Source organism: Lepeophtheirus salmonis, chromosome 11, assembly GCF_016086655.4.
Source record: "Lepeophtheirus salmonis chromosome 11, UVic_Lsal_1.4, whole genome shotgun sequence".
In the NCBI taxonomy this organism is placed as follows: Eukaryota; Metazoa; Arthropoda; class Copepoda; order Siphonostomatoida; family Caligidae; genus Lepeophtheirus; species Lepeophtheirus salmonis.
Window position 1 is genome coordinate 9,316,232 of NC_052141.2, and position 14,258 is coordinate 9,330,489.

The window sequence follows — 14,258 nt, forward strand, 5'->3', positions numbered from 1 at the left end:
GCCAACCCCTCTTTACACATTTTGTGTGCAAATTGATTCGTGTAAGGCCTCATTCAAACACAAAGACCGTCAAAGCCACTCTCTGCCAGGACTGGGGAGGCCATGACAAAGGAATGCTGCCACCTGAAAGCCATCATTGCCCATAAGGGCCGCTACATTAATGATTAAAAGAGCTTAGGCACATACCTACTTATAGTATTAATTTTGTTGATATTCTATCGTTAATTAATGAATTATATCTTGTTGGAGTTTAAAATCCAAAGTGTTCAGAATTTAATGGACCACTAGGTATATATTTTTATGACATAAAAAAATCACCCTGTGTGTGTTTTTTGTCAGTTCTTTCTTTATTTTTTTCTAATTAGGTCTTGCCTCATCCTTTTATTTTTAACGTGGACCAACTGAACTCGTATATATCTTGATAAGATTGGGATATTTCTTCTGTTTAAGAAGGAAGGGGGGGATTGTTTAAAGGGAAATGTTGACATTGATACATTAAACATGTACCATATTGAGTCTTTTTTCCTGCCCTTTGGGAAGAAAGGTTAACAGATGAATTGAATATTTGCTTGAGATAAGAGTATACATATATGTGGCCAATCAACACAAAACCAGCTACAATGATTTTTCTGCGAGTTGAGTGTGGAATACATTTGCATTCTTCGATGAATTATCCGCAATTTCTATATGCCAATTTTTCTTATTAGGCCTTTGTGTGTGCCGAAAAATGTAATTAAAGGAGTCAAAATTCATTGTTATAAAAATGATATTATGAGTAAAGTAGACATTTTTGTAAGGGAAAAAAAAGAGTGGGAGGAGAAGGCGAGAGCGATACATAGGATACAACTGAATTAAGACTCTGATAAATATCAGATGCATGCTATATTCTCATGGAGAGAAAATGAGTTATTGCTATAAAGATGAGAACTTTCTACATTTAAACAACATTAAAAATATTGTAATTAAATCCGCCTACAAAGTTAAACTGTTTTGGCCTCTGCTTGTTTGTATGTCTGTCAATCACAACGATTACAGCGAAATTTCTATTTTGATCTAACATTGTACGAAGTAAGAGGCCACATAATTTTGAGAGATCAACATAGCACTATCTCTTAAAAGTACATAATTTGTATATATATATGTAGGTGAAGTAAAAAGTTCTGAGCATTTGTCGCTAGATGTCTTTAGTGTGCTATATCTCATGATTAATACATAGAATAAAACAAAAAACTTAAATTATGCTGAAAGATGCACTCAAAAAAGTTAATTTATAGGTTTGTGGTTGGTGAAGCCAGTTGTCTGGTACAGTGTTCTAAAATGGAAGTAAAAATATATAAATTTTATATTTTTCAGTATCACTACGACTAAGGTGAAAAAGCGTAGCTGGCGGCAATTTTTTGTGTGCCGTTTATGGATCCAATACTATGTATATCGAAAGCAACAGCAAAGCAGTGGTTCTAACGATTCTGTTCTGTTAATATGGATGTCGATAAAATAACGGAAATCGTCAAGTTGAACCAGTATGTGTGGACATATTCAATTTCCCAAGAACTGAAGATTAGCCAGAAAACAGTTTGGAACCATTTGCCATATACTGTTAATATACTGGAAGAAAGAAGCTTGATGTATGAGCGCCATACGAATTGACATAAAATAATCTTTTGGATCGTATTGATGTTTGCAAATCTTTATTGAAACGTAACGAAATGGATCCATTTTTGAAGCGTATTATGACTGCAAATGAAAAATGGGTCACATACGAGAACAACAGCTGAGAAAGATAGCGGTCAAAGCACAATGAAGGGGCTCAAACGATTGCCAAGCCCAGATTCACAGCACAGAAGGTGTTGTTTGGTGGGATAAGTTGCTTCTATTTGGCAAAAAACTCAATTTACTAGATTGTAGCAGGTGGTTGATCTGAAGCGGACAAAATTGGCCAATATAAGGGTGTTGTGTTCAATCAAAAGAACACTAAGTCACAAACATCTTAACGACACACCAGACGCTGTGAAAGGTTGGATGGGAGGTTTTATCACACCGCCGTCTACTCCGGACCTGGCACTATTGGATTATCAACCTTTTCAAGCATGTGCAAAATTTTCTTTATATTAAAGGACTGGACTCAAGAGTGGCTTATGAAAAAAGGGGGGTGTAATTTTATAGACTGCCACGTATCCAAAACATCTGCTACTTTTTTAATATTTAAAAATGGACTACAAATGACATCACCGCGAGATTTGAGAATTAGGGCATCTACTCTTCTTCGTACGGGTCACAATCCAAATGAGTTGTTGAGGCTCAAGGGAACGGCTGGTATGACGATCTACACTTTTAATGAGTGGTTAGACCACAACATGACCATATGGAGGAAGGAGGATTCCAGAAGAGTTCATGCTAACCTCAGCCTTAAGAGTTTTTTTTTTGTCAGGATACAAAGACATCTGCTCATCGATACAATGAAGGTCTTTAAGCTGGAGATTTGCAAAAAAGTCTTTAATTACTTGTAGAGTCAACTGTCGACTGTAAAGATCTTCTCAGACAAAAAGATCTTCACAGAACCGTTTTGAACCGCAGAAACGACAGATGTATAGCAGCATCACCTTAGGAAATCCAGGGTACCTTCAGGACAAACCATTCGGCCATAACAATGCGCTTGGAGTCGTTGCCTCTTATGAGTAGAAAATGGATCTCTTCTTCTTCAAGCCTAATGAGAAAATCAGGACTGAGGCCTACTATAAGTTCCTGAGGTTGAAAATCCTAAGAACAACTATGTGTGGACCCCAGTCATACGGCCTTGAAGACACATAACTTTTGCAAGGATCACTTTTCTGACTTCTAGGATAAGACGTTTTGACCCTCTTCCAGTCCTGATCTCAAGCCCTTCGACTTCAGTGCATGGAGCGTCTTAGAGAGCAAGGATGGAAAGATATCACACAGAAATTTGCAGGAGCTTAAGGCCAGCATCAAGAAGCAATGGCCCAACATGAACCGCATAACTGTTCCAAGTTCCGACATCGTATGGAGGCTGTGAAAGAACATTGAGCCGCCCTTTTTGATAATTCTTGCCAAGATTGATTGCTAAAAGTTTTTTCAATAGCATTTCTTATTATACGTTTCTGATAAATAATTGTTAATGTACTGGTTTTGCTTCTTGATCGCGGAAAATTTCCCTGTCTCACTCTGTACCTTGCCGAAAGGCCTTACAGTATTTGATGACAAACGTGTCAGACAAGTTGTCCTATAAAGTCACTATGAAAGCGTTCAGGAAGTACATATTTAGGTGTGTATTAGGTTAATTAATAAGTTATGATCGCTTTTTGCTAAATGTCTTTAGTGAGCTATATCTCATGATTAATACAATGCATAAAAAAACTTAAATTACGTTAAAGGTTAAGTGTACACTTTAAAATAGTTAATTTACAGTTTTGTGTTTGGGTAAGCCAGTTGTGTATTAGAGCGTTCCAAAATGGCGTTAAAAAAGGAGAAAATTCGATACATTTTTCAGTATGACTAAGCACAAAATGTAAAGGAGGAGCAAGCAGCAAAAAAATGCCTACTCATTCTTAATGGAAACCTTTAGAGACTGTACGTACACTCCTGTGAGGAGTAGGACACACCCTTTTCTCCTGAAGCGCCTAGATGGGGTAATCTATAGAGGTACGCGTCCAGAGAGGAGGGCAGCTACATGTTGAGGTCCCAAAAGTCCGGGAATGTGTGTCTCGGGAAGGCCCGGATATTAGGATCACGATGACCAGAGCTGAGTGTAGATTGATAACAAAGTTGCCCCCAAACTTTTCTATATCCCAAGATAGCACTCTCTTATCCAGAAGTTCGATGTAAGCATCTGCATTGAACCTTCCTTTCCACAAAAATGGTAGGGAATACTCCAGAACGCCCTAGCCAATCGTTCCGGCTTCGTTTATGTTCTCAAAACATGTCTCACTGAAACTTAGACAATGTCTGGTTGTTCGGCAGTGAGGTACCGACAGTTCTGCTTATTCATAGTAACATCAACAATGAAAATTTTTCTTAAGAAAAACAAAACTTTGCCCGAATTTTGTTAACCTTGATAAATTTTTAGAACTTTTTTTGCTCTTTCAAACCGTCTCAGCTTGCTCTGCTCAGAGATAAGATGTCTTGTTGCCCTCCTCTTTGATTTTGCATCAATGCCATTCCAGATTGAAAATAATTAAATGTGTACTACTAGATAAAATCACCCTTCTAAGTTCCAATGGTACTTATAGGGTTAAGTTAATCTTCATTTATGTTTTTATGATTGCTTTGATTATTTGACAATTGGGCTGACCGCAGTATTTGATTTAAAACCAAAAACTCAACTTTTAAATTATTCTCCAATGGATAAAAAACATGTAGCCAAAAGTGGCTGAAATTTAAAATTAAGCTTGTTTACCCTTTGGAAGACATTTTGCAGATATTGGAAATTAGGTTTGTTTGGGGAATCACTTCACTTTTTGAAAATTCTGTTTGGATGGATATGGGTTAAACACATAATTGTCAAATGGTTTCAAATGTGCATGTAATCTAAGGTTCAAGGATGTATCAAAAGTATATACACTTAAATTAATTAATTAATGGAAATAATATTGTAATCGTCCTTTATTAGCTTTTTATTTACTCAAAAACAATGACTATATACATTTCCAGAACTAAAACTCATGTACGACTATGGTCTAAAAAGTTTCCAACCCAACCAAGATACAAGACATTTTTGCTTAATTGTACTTTTATTTTCTAACATTGTCTCCTTGAAATTCCACAAACATCTCCCAGGGATTCTCCTATCTCTTTAATTAGGGGAAAATGAAAATGTGCAAATTCTATTTTAGCATAACTTTTCTGATACAAAAGGATTTTTTAAGCACACTGAAAAAAAAAAAAAAAAAAAAATCTGGACATTCCCCCCCCCAAATTACTTTTCCGCCCATGAATACGTATTTTTTTCATATTTTTCCAAAGTATATCATAAGTAGAAATCTTCAACCAATAATTATATAACATTTTAAGTTTGTACAGTTTTAAGAGAATAAAAAAGGTCAACTTTGTCCAAATTTTTATTTTATCGTGTCTACTAGTGTGTTCAATTTTAGGCATCACATGTTAATTCGATCTTCTCATGTATTATCTATAACAAAAAAAATTATATTTCTAAAGTTTCAGTCTTCAAAGGCCGTTTTTTTACTTCTATAGTCATTTTGAAAGTGATTTTTTTAAACAGCATTCTCTATTTTCAAAAGTTTCAATTTTAAAGTTATGTCACTGAGCTTTGGAAGTTTGAATTTGAAAGGTATGTTGTTGAATTTCAAAAGGCTTATTAAAGTTCCTTTTCTAAAGTGATATATAAGAAAATAATCCTTATTTTTCATTTTGAAGAAAAACAAATTGTACCCAAACAAAATACTTTGTCTACTCAAACGATCGAAACCACTCAATATTTGGAGGGATTTTTTTTTTTTTTTTCATACTGCTTACAAAATCATTTCGCATCCGAAAAGTTGGCCTAAAATTGTATTTCATTTTAAACCCTCCCCCCTCCGCTTACTTTAACCTGTCCAAATAGTACATACTTGCGTTTTTCTCTGTAAAATAAGTGTTCACAAAATACAATTTGCCTTGCCTCTAACACTCCAAGTTGGATCAAATTTTAACACAACAAGCATTGAATATATTTAAGAGTTACACTTTCAAAAACAAATATGTTATGACAACTCGAACCTCGCTAAATCCAAAAGGCAGAGACGCCCCCCCTCACCCCACCTCACCATTTTCAGCCATGATACAGAGTCAAACTACACCCAAAATAAAGAGTATATTTACTCGGTATATCAAGCTATAAAACCGTTTTCCTTTATTTACAAATGACGATGCAGTTTTTGTGTTTGATTGCATGATGGATAAATTGATTAAAAGGTTGATAAAATTAATCAATCTATCAATTAGGACCCTTTGAAAGGGTCATTTTACGTTTATTTCTTTGTCATAAATATAAGTAAAATGTTTGGTTTTAATTAAATTATATAGCATGATTCTAATTACATAACATGTATAAGCAACATGGAATTAAAAGAATCTATGTGTGTGTGTGTGTGATGTACGTTCCGCTTGGAAAAACAATGATAAAAACTCATTTATTTCAAAATCAGAGACAGATACGGACTTTAGACATAAAATAAAAGTTGTTCAAAAGGTTGAGTTAAGTACGTAACACTATACTTAATTCTGATCAGAACAGATTCCTAGGCTCTGTAGGTAAGTTTGATTTTCCGCAAATAATTTGATTTTTTCATAAAGCAAGATCGATTCCCCTTGTTTCAAAACTTATTTTAAAGGTATGGGTTGTCAATTCCAATATGCACCAAAAACATTCAAAATCCAAAAAGTGAATTATTGTACAAACAGAAAAAGGGGAAACGTATGTGAAATACGAATTAATAAAGGGAAATAGGATGAGATTTTACAATAGAAATTTACCTATTAGATAATTATAGTTTATAGTAATATTAATTGAGAATTTTAACGTAAATAAGCTAAATATAAATGAAATCTCTTGAATCTTTCATTGGCTATTTTTAAGATAGCGTGTTCGTGCTAGTATATACATAAATATTTATTACTTTTATTTGATTAAATATTTATTTATGCATGCTACTATATTCAAATCTGAAAAGCCTGCTTAATTAAACTATAATCAGCCAATCATTCTATTAACTTTGCCCTAGCCACGAGTACATACATCCATTAAACTCTTTTACGGATAAAACGAAGTAAAAAGTAATGTTTTCATAAAAATGGGATCAAACAAATATTCAATTCTTAATGTAATGTATTACTGGGTGCGTAATTGAAAGCCAGAGATTTTGAATTACTAATTTTACCAAGTTTCAGTTTGAAACTTGGGGAGATGCATTGACTAAAATTTGTTCAAATATTGGCACATGTGTTGAACCCATTTCTGATCTTTAATGTATCCTCCATCGGCTTAAGTAATGGCTTGGACGCCCCACTGGAGGGCTCTGACATGTGGTAATAATGTAATTGGGTGTCATGGACTTCCAATGCTCATTAACAAATGGCTTGTGAATTTCAAGATTTGATACTCCCTGTCCGGCAGGCCTTGGTCTCGAAATAAAGCCAAAATGAATAGTCGAGCTGGTTGCCATGTAGTGAGTATGGTGGTAAAATTGTTTTCGACCGGAATTGAATAATGGTCTCCAAAATGGACTGTGTATACATGACTGGTCCTTTTGTCAATACCTTAATTAATGACTTTCTTGACGGTGTAATTAGTCTGTCCACTTTTTTGTTTCAAGTTTCGGATCTCTGTTACTCTGTGTTCCAGGAAATACATAGATCATATATCTAAAATCTTTTATCTCTTTGTGAAGTCATTTATCGATAGATTGTGTTATTTTTTGAGAGAAGGATGTCACTACGCCCAGTCTGTTAGCTGGTTGGAGAAAGGATTAATTCCTTACATTCCTATTCTTCTCTTTCAGAGAGGGTTGGACAACAAAACGTGAAATATTAAGGCATCTTGATTTTCTCATTAATATATGAAGTTTAGTGATTATTTTATGAAATTTTGGTACAGATTTATTCGTAATTTTTCGTAAATAAACCATTATAGACCTTCCCTTATTATGAAGGAGCAAAAATCAGCACTTCTCAGATCTCTTAGATGTGATGTTGAGGTGGAGTGGATTATGGATATTGTGAAGTGCTCCAACAGCTTGGTGTTCATGGAAGCCAAGATGAAGAATGATGGAGAAGACCTCTCTATAAAAAAATGAAGTGGAGAGCACAATTTAAAGAGGGATACAGAGTTCCTGTTGAAGAAAAAGATCAAGGAGGACCCAGCCAAATCGATGAATCACCTTGCCAACCAACCCTCTGTAGCTGATTGGACCATAAGGAGGGGCATGAAGGGGGACTTGGTATTCCCTTCAAGTACAAAGACTCCACACTACCTTCCGACAGAGTTCATGAAAGCCAGGAGGCTCGAGAGGCAAAAAGATCTGACCCTCATTCGCGCGTCAGATTTGAACCTGGTGAACTTTGCCGTGTGCAGGAACTTTCGAAAAGGAAACCAACAAAACTCCATACACAAATTTGGACTCACTGAAGGCTGCCATAGTGCCTGCATAGGGCAACATGTCTGAAGGGTTTGCCATCAAATCTTGTCAGGGCTTCCGGCGATGTGTAAAACCTGTGATTGATGCTGAAGGTGGCCATTTTGAGTAACCATCATGCAAAGGCCTTGTTTAGAAGATCTTTCTAAAATCTTCTTTTTTTGAACTTTTTGAAAGTACAAAAAACATTGACCTAATCTGAAGTAACCCCTCAAGTCCACGTTTTGCTCCCCAACGCTGTAGGTGTCCAGATATCAGTTAGGCACCCAGTATAATATTCGATTCCTGTGATTGGTCCTTCATTTGATTTGTAGAACTAGGAGGTAGCAATTCCTCACAATGTTGTGATAGGCAAAAAATATATATCTGAATGCATTAGGGACTTTTTGTACTTGCAGCTTGAACCGAATTTACTATTTTCTAAAGCTGCTATAATTATTATTCAATTTTCGAAGAGACAACATTAACGTATAAAATAATAATTAGTGGGTGTGCTCATGAAAGGTGAAGACTAATAATAAGGGTTTGCTGTGGAGTTATTAGATTAAGTCCTTGTGGGACTCGGAGTAGAATTGAGGATTGAAAACGGTAATAAAAAGGAAAAGAAAAGGGAACCAGATTATTATTTTAAATAATAAAAAGGAGAGAACATTTAAGTATTGAGTAACTGACAAAGTCCATGTATCTAGTATTCCATAAGCCAACCATATAATACTAGAATCTGTGGGGAAAGGCTCAAGTGCCCCCTCTACAAATAGGGTTGAAGAACTATACTTACATAACATATGTAATGGTGGTCATATTTTGTGATATTTGTCCTATTTTTAAGGGAGTAAAAGAAGATATTATTAGAATGCAATATTTAAATATTGCCTCTCAAGACCACTGTCACTGCTACTTTAGTACAATTTATGAGTTGCACGATAAGATTCATGCAAACACCTTTAACTTCATATGCCATTATTGTAACCATTTCTTAACAATTTGGAAACACTCATTACGTCATTAACAATCTATATAAAGAATTTGTCTACATCAAATTTTAAATGAGACTGATCCAGACAGATTTTTTAAATTCTGGTATTGATTAAATACCAACGACTTTAATTATAATTAAAGTTCCTCATTTCCTTAATAAAATATAATTTTGCCCATATACGGGTCGGTTTGGATATTGAGACGTAATTATTTCAGAAATTTTGACTACTCAAACATAGATAACTATAGAGTACGACATGGAAATTTTCAGCCAACCAATAGCAAAAGCAAAACCTTAATAACTTTTTGTTATTTTATGTCTCGTTTGGTTCAATAGAAAACGGGGAAATACTCCTCTCTTCATTAAATAATTTTGCCCCAGCTCCTACGTTCCTGAGAGTAATCGATATTTGAATCATTTCTCAGAAGATGCCAAGTATTTATTTTTTATTACTTTGATGCTGTTATATGCTCCTTTGTTGATGATTTCATGGCCAAATAGTCGCAAAAAAAGGAGCCAGAGTTGATGTTTTTAAACATCTTCTGATCTCTGACGTAGAAACTATCGAGGCTTTTGCCTTGAAGGGCACCAGAGGCCTTTCGACGTCCTTAAAATGACTATTTTTTCAATTATAGAGGTTGACCATCGAACGTCCGCTGTAATATCAGTAGAGACAGTTTTGCACTTCTGGGAAATTAAAGAGCAACTCCCAACCGAGAGACAACTCAAATTTCATAGTAACATCTATCCACACTGCATTCGTTTGAACTTTTCTTTGACACTTTTGGCCCCCAACAGCCCTGATGCCAACCCCCGGATACAACTTTTGGGTGAATGTTTAGGGACTGGCCTGCAGTGTCCTTTATCCAAACACCAATTTTTTTCAATGCCACTGTCAGCAAGCACTGGTACGCCATGAGAGAGGATTATATCCTTAGGGGTTGCCAGTTTTTCTAACAAATCTATTGTTAATTAATAAACTATATCTTGTTGAAGTTTAAAATTCAAAGTGTTTATATTTTAATGTACCACTTGGTATGAAGTAATAATAAGCTTATTAAAACCGGAAATATTCATTGGATCTATTTTAAAACCCGTAAAAGTTCGAGTATCCAATGCCTATTTTGATCCCGGATAGTATAAATAAGCTTCAAGAGTACCCGAGTACTTTAAATCCAGATTCCAAACCCGTCCTATCTTTATTGAGCAATACTTTAAGCTTTTTAAAATCTGTAAAAGTTTGAGTAACTGAAGTCAGTTCGGATCCTGGATCCTTTCAGATTATACAAGCTTACTTATACAGTACCCGGGTACATTGAATCCGGATCCCAAACATGTCCTATCTCTACCCTAAAGGATTTCATCAAAACAGTTGATAATTATTTGTCGAAGAATACAAATGTATTTTACACTCAATTAAGAGAAAAATCATTCTAGCTTACTTTTGTATTGACAGGTCCCACATATACATTCTTTTTTTATCAAATATATGTATGCCCTATATTACCTATTTAATTAATTATTAATAAATAATGAGTATGTATTATGTTTGCATAAGATTAAACAAGTACATGACCCTCTGATGAAAAAATATTAGTATTATACACTTACATTAATTAAAAAATATATATTTTTAAAATTTGAAGTATAATCTAGATAACAAAGAAAATGATGTAATTGAGTTTGAAAAGGGAGAAAATTAATAAAATATTCCTTGCATTACACTTGCTTGCATTTGCCTGAAATGTATATTGATCCTAGACATTTTTTTTTAGGGGGGCTCGCTCGACAGTTATTTTTTCTAGACGGATTTGGATCGATATTATGGTTCATACCACGAACTCCTACAGTTGACCAAAATTTAATCGTTATTAAATCTAGGACCTATTTTTTCGTTCCTAATGTATCGACTAATGTTAAAACTCGGTCCAGTACCGAATTTTTTTATTCGGTTCGGTCTTAAGGGATTCTTTCTAGACGGATTTTTTGGTTCAGCCCGTTCACCAATATTTTCAGTCTCACTTTAAAGCTGAAAATTTTTGGTATCCCCCTATGGACCGACTTTTTTGGCCCCACATTATACATAGTCCAAATTTTTTTGGGCCTCACTCACCTTAAGTTTTTCTTGATCAACTATCATAGATGTTTTCGTTATATCAAACAAAGATCTTACATAGATTATAAATTTTGTATACATATAACATTCAGAATAATTCAAAATCTATTTAAAAATATGGTACAATATGAAATTATAACCATAAAACAAAAATAAATAACAATTTGGAATTTAGTTTTGTTTTTAATTTGATCAGTGCTAAGGCTTATTATAATTATTAATCTATTAAGACTGGATTAAGTGGACTTGTGTGTTCTTCAAGAGCTAAAACCAAAGAAATATAAAGAGAATCAAAAGAACATACTTTAAATTTCAACGTCCATCTCCAAAGATCCTCAAATTTCGGAATTCCATGTTCCAGGAGAGACGATGGGATGGAAATTCATCCAAATTATCTCTGTTTACACTTTTGATGACGTCACAATTCACTCATATTACTTCACAAATAAATTATAATAAAAATCGATCAAGACTAAATTTCAAATAAGACCGTTTTTTTAAGCCAAACATAACGGAATTGTTGATTTTTTTTGGATTGATTTTGACCAATTTTTTCTTTTGGACCAACCTAGAGCGATTTTTTCCTTAATAACCATATGGACCAGGTTTTTTCTATGGCCTGATCTAGTTTCAAATTTTTAAATTGACGCCATTTTTACTCCTTAATTGTTCTCGTTGTGTACTTGAACATTTACAAAAGGGAACCATTAAAGAGTCAAAATTTATATCAATGAAATGAAGCCAAGAATTGAAACTATCTTTGTTTGCAGAATCTAAAATTGATCCCATTTTTTATTTGGGTTGTACAATTTCAAAAAAATCAGAGAATTAATTCGGGACTATTAATATATACATTTATTTTATCAACTTTATGACAATATAGTAAAACTATATATTAAAGTGTTTTTTATAATCGATAAAGTTTTTTTTTTATAAAATGGGGTATAATTATTTATGGTTATGAAACTTATCCAATTGACCATACAGTGAATGTGGGTAAGAAAGTAGACTTTGTTTTATAAATTAACAAATAATTCTGGGCAATTCCTGGTACTCCATATACTAATATTGTTTTCATTTGATAGATTCCGAAATTCCTCCCAGATCCTGGACATCAAACCATTGATGTCATCGATTTCATGTTGCAATAGGATCTGTTGGTGTGTCACTCAATTGTGCCCAAAACAAAGAAGTCACTGGGGGTGAGGTCTACTGAGCTTGGGGGCCTCACACTTTCATAACAAATTCAAAAAACTAAAAATATGATCTCATCCTTTCCTGAGCTGGGACAGTAGACTAAACCAACGGTTCGGTACGAACTGTGGTGTACCCTTTACGGTGCGCAGTTCGGTGCAGTATAAATTAAAATAATTTAAAAAATATATTTAATGAAGTTTTTCAATTCTTTTTCTCGATATTTTATTCATTAATAATTCCTTTTCTGTACATATACACAATTAATTTTAATAATAAACAAAGGTTGATATAAACTATACATGGTTTATAAAATACTATTATTCATGAATGTATTTTTTTCTCCTCAAAAAGCTGGTCTACATTTCTGGTAATATAAAAAACTGATTAGCAGTCACAATGTTACAAGCTGTGGAAAAAAATATTTTCCAGGTATCGTGAAGCTAACTTGAAAATATTGGGGAATTTATTTAATTTATCCTTCCACAATCCAATGAGTTTTGTCAATTGGGATGTTTTTCATCCTTTTGTAGGTTATTATCCTTTTTTTTTTTTTTTTGTATAAGGAAATACAAAAATTATTTCTTATATAAAAAGATGCCTGACTATTCATATATATTAATTAAAAAAAAGAAAGGAAATTTTTATAATAGCAAAATATTTCATATGTGATTATATATATATCAAATCGAGGGTAAAAATGTACCAAACCGTAAGAATAGAATCGCAGTACAGCCACTTACCGTAAAAATCTCAATCCTGTTATCAGCACGCTTGCTATGGATTCATAATTACCTCCAGACTTTTCCGAGTTTCTTCGTGACTATCCATACAAAGGACCTCTCAATGTTTAAGAAGTTTGTAATCTCAATATTGTCTGGTCCGGCGCAGATCGCAACAAGGATACTCTAACTTTCTGGCGATTGTAGAACACATATGTACTTAATTTATCACTATCATTTTTTTAAATTGACGCCAAACACTTCTGACTAGCCGCCAAAACAAACAACACCTTCCTACCTGTCTTATTGCCAGATGAATGAACTCCTAGCTGCAGCCAAAAACAGATTTCAAAACAGTTGAGATCCCTGGTAATGACCCTCATCGCTTTGGGTGGCTCATCAACAACATCTCTTTTGCTACACACATTCGTAGTACAGTCAAATTAAAAAAATTACTAATATTAATTTTTATTTCCAAGTTTAAATTAAAAGCATTTATTAAAAAATTTAAAATATTCCAAAAAAAAATAAATTAAAAAGATATTTAATATAAAAAGATTATATTGTATGTCCAAAACTTAAGGCAACTAACAATTTTCAAGTCATCCTATAAAATATACAGTGGTGTACTTAATAAGAGAATTAAAAAGGTCATTCCTCATACCATTCACTATGCTCATAAAGGGTTTGGTCGAGGGAGATTCATGGAGGATGTAAATAGATGAATAATGGATTCAATAAAATTGGGAAAAGAAATAGAACACAATTTGACGTTGATGTTCATTGATTTTATGAAAGCTTTTGACAATATTTATCATGATTTCATATTGAAAAGCTTAACTATATATGGTATTCCTTTGTAACATCTACACAAAATAGTCAAATGATGCAAATAGCTTTGAATTTAAACGAGGTTATCGCCAGGGGAGATCCCTTCTCTACCACCCTATTTATATTAGCAATGGACCAACTAATCAGGAAAATTTACTCAGCAGATTCGATAAGGAGACTCAACTCAGGGGTTTCTGGACACAGATTTGAAATTTTGTGGACAATTTGACTATTTATTATTCTGGGAGATTTAAAGTGGTCAAGAAATC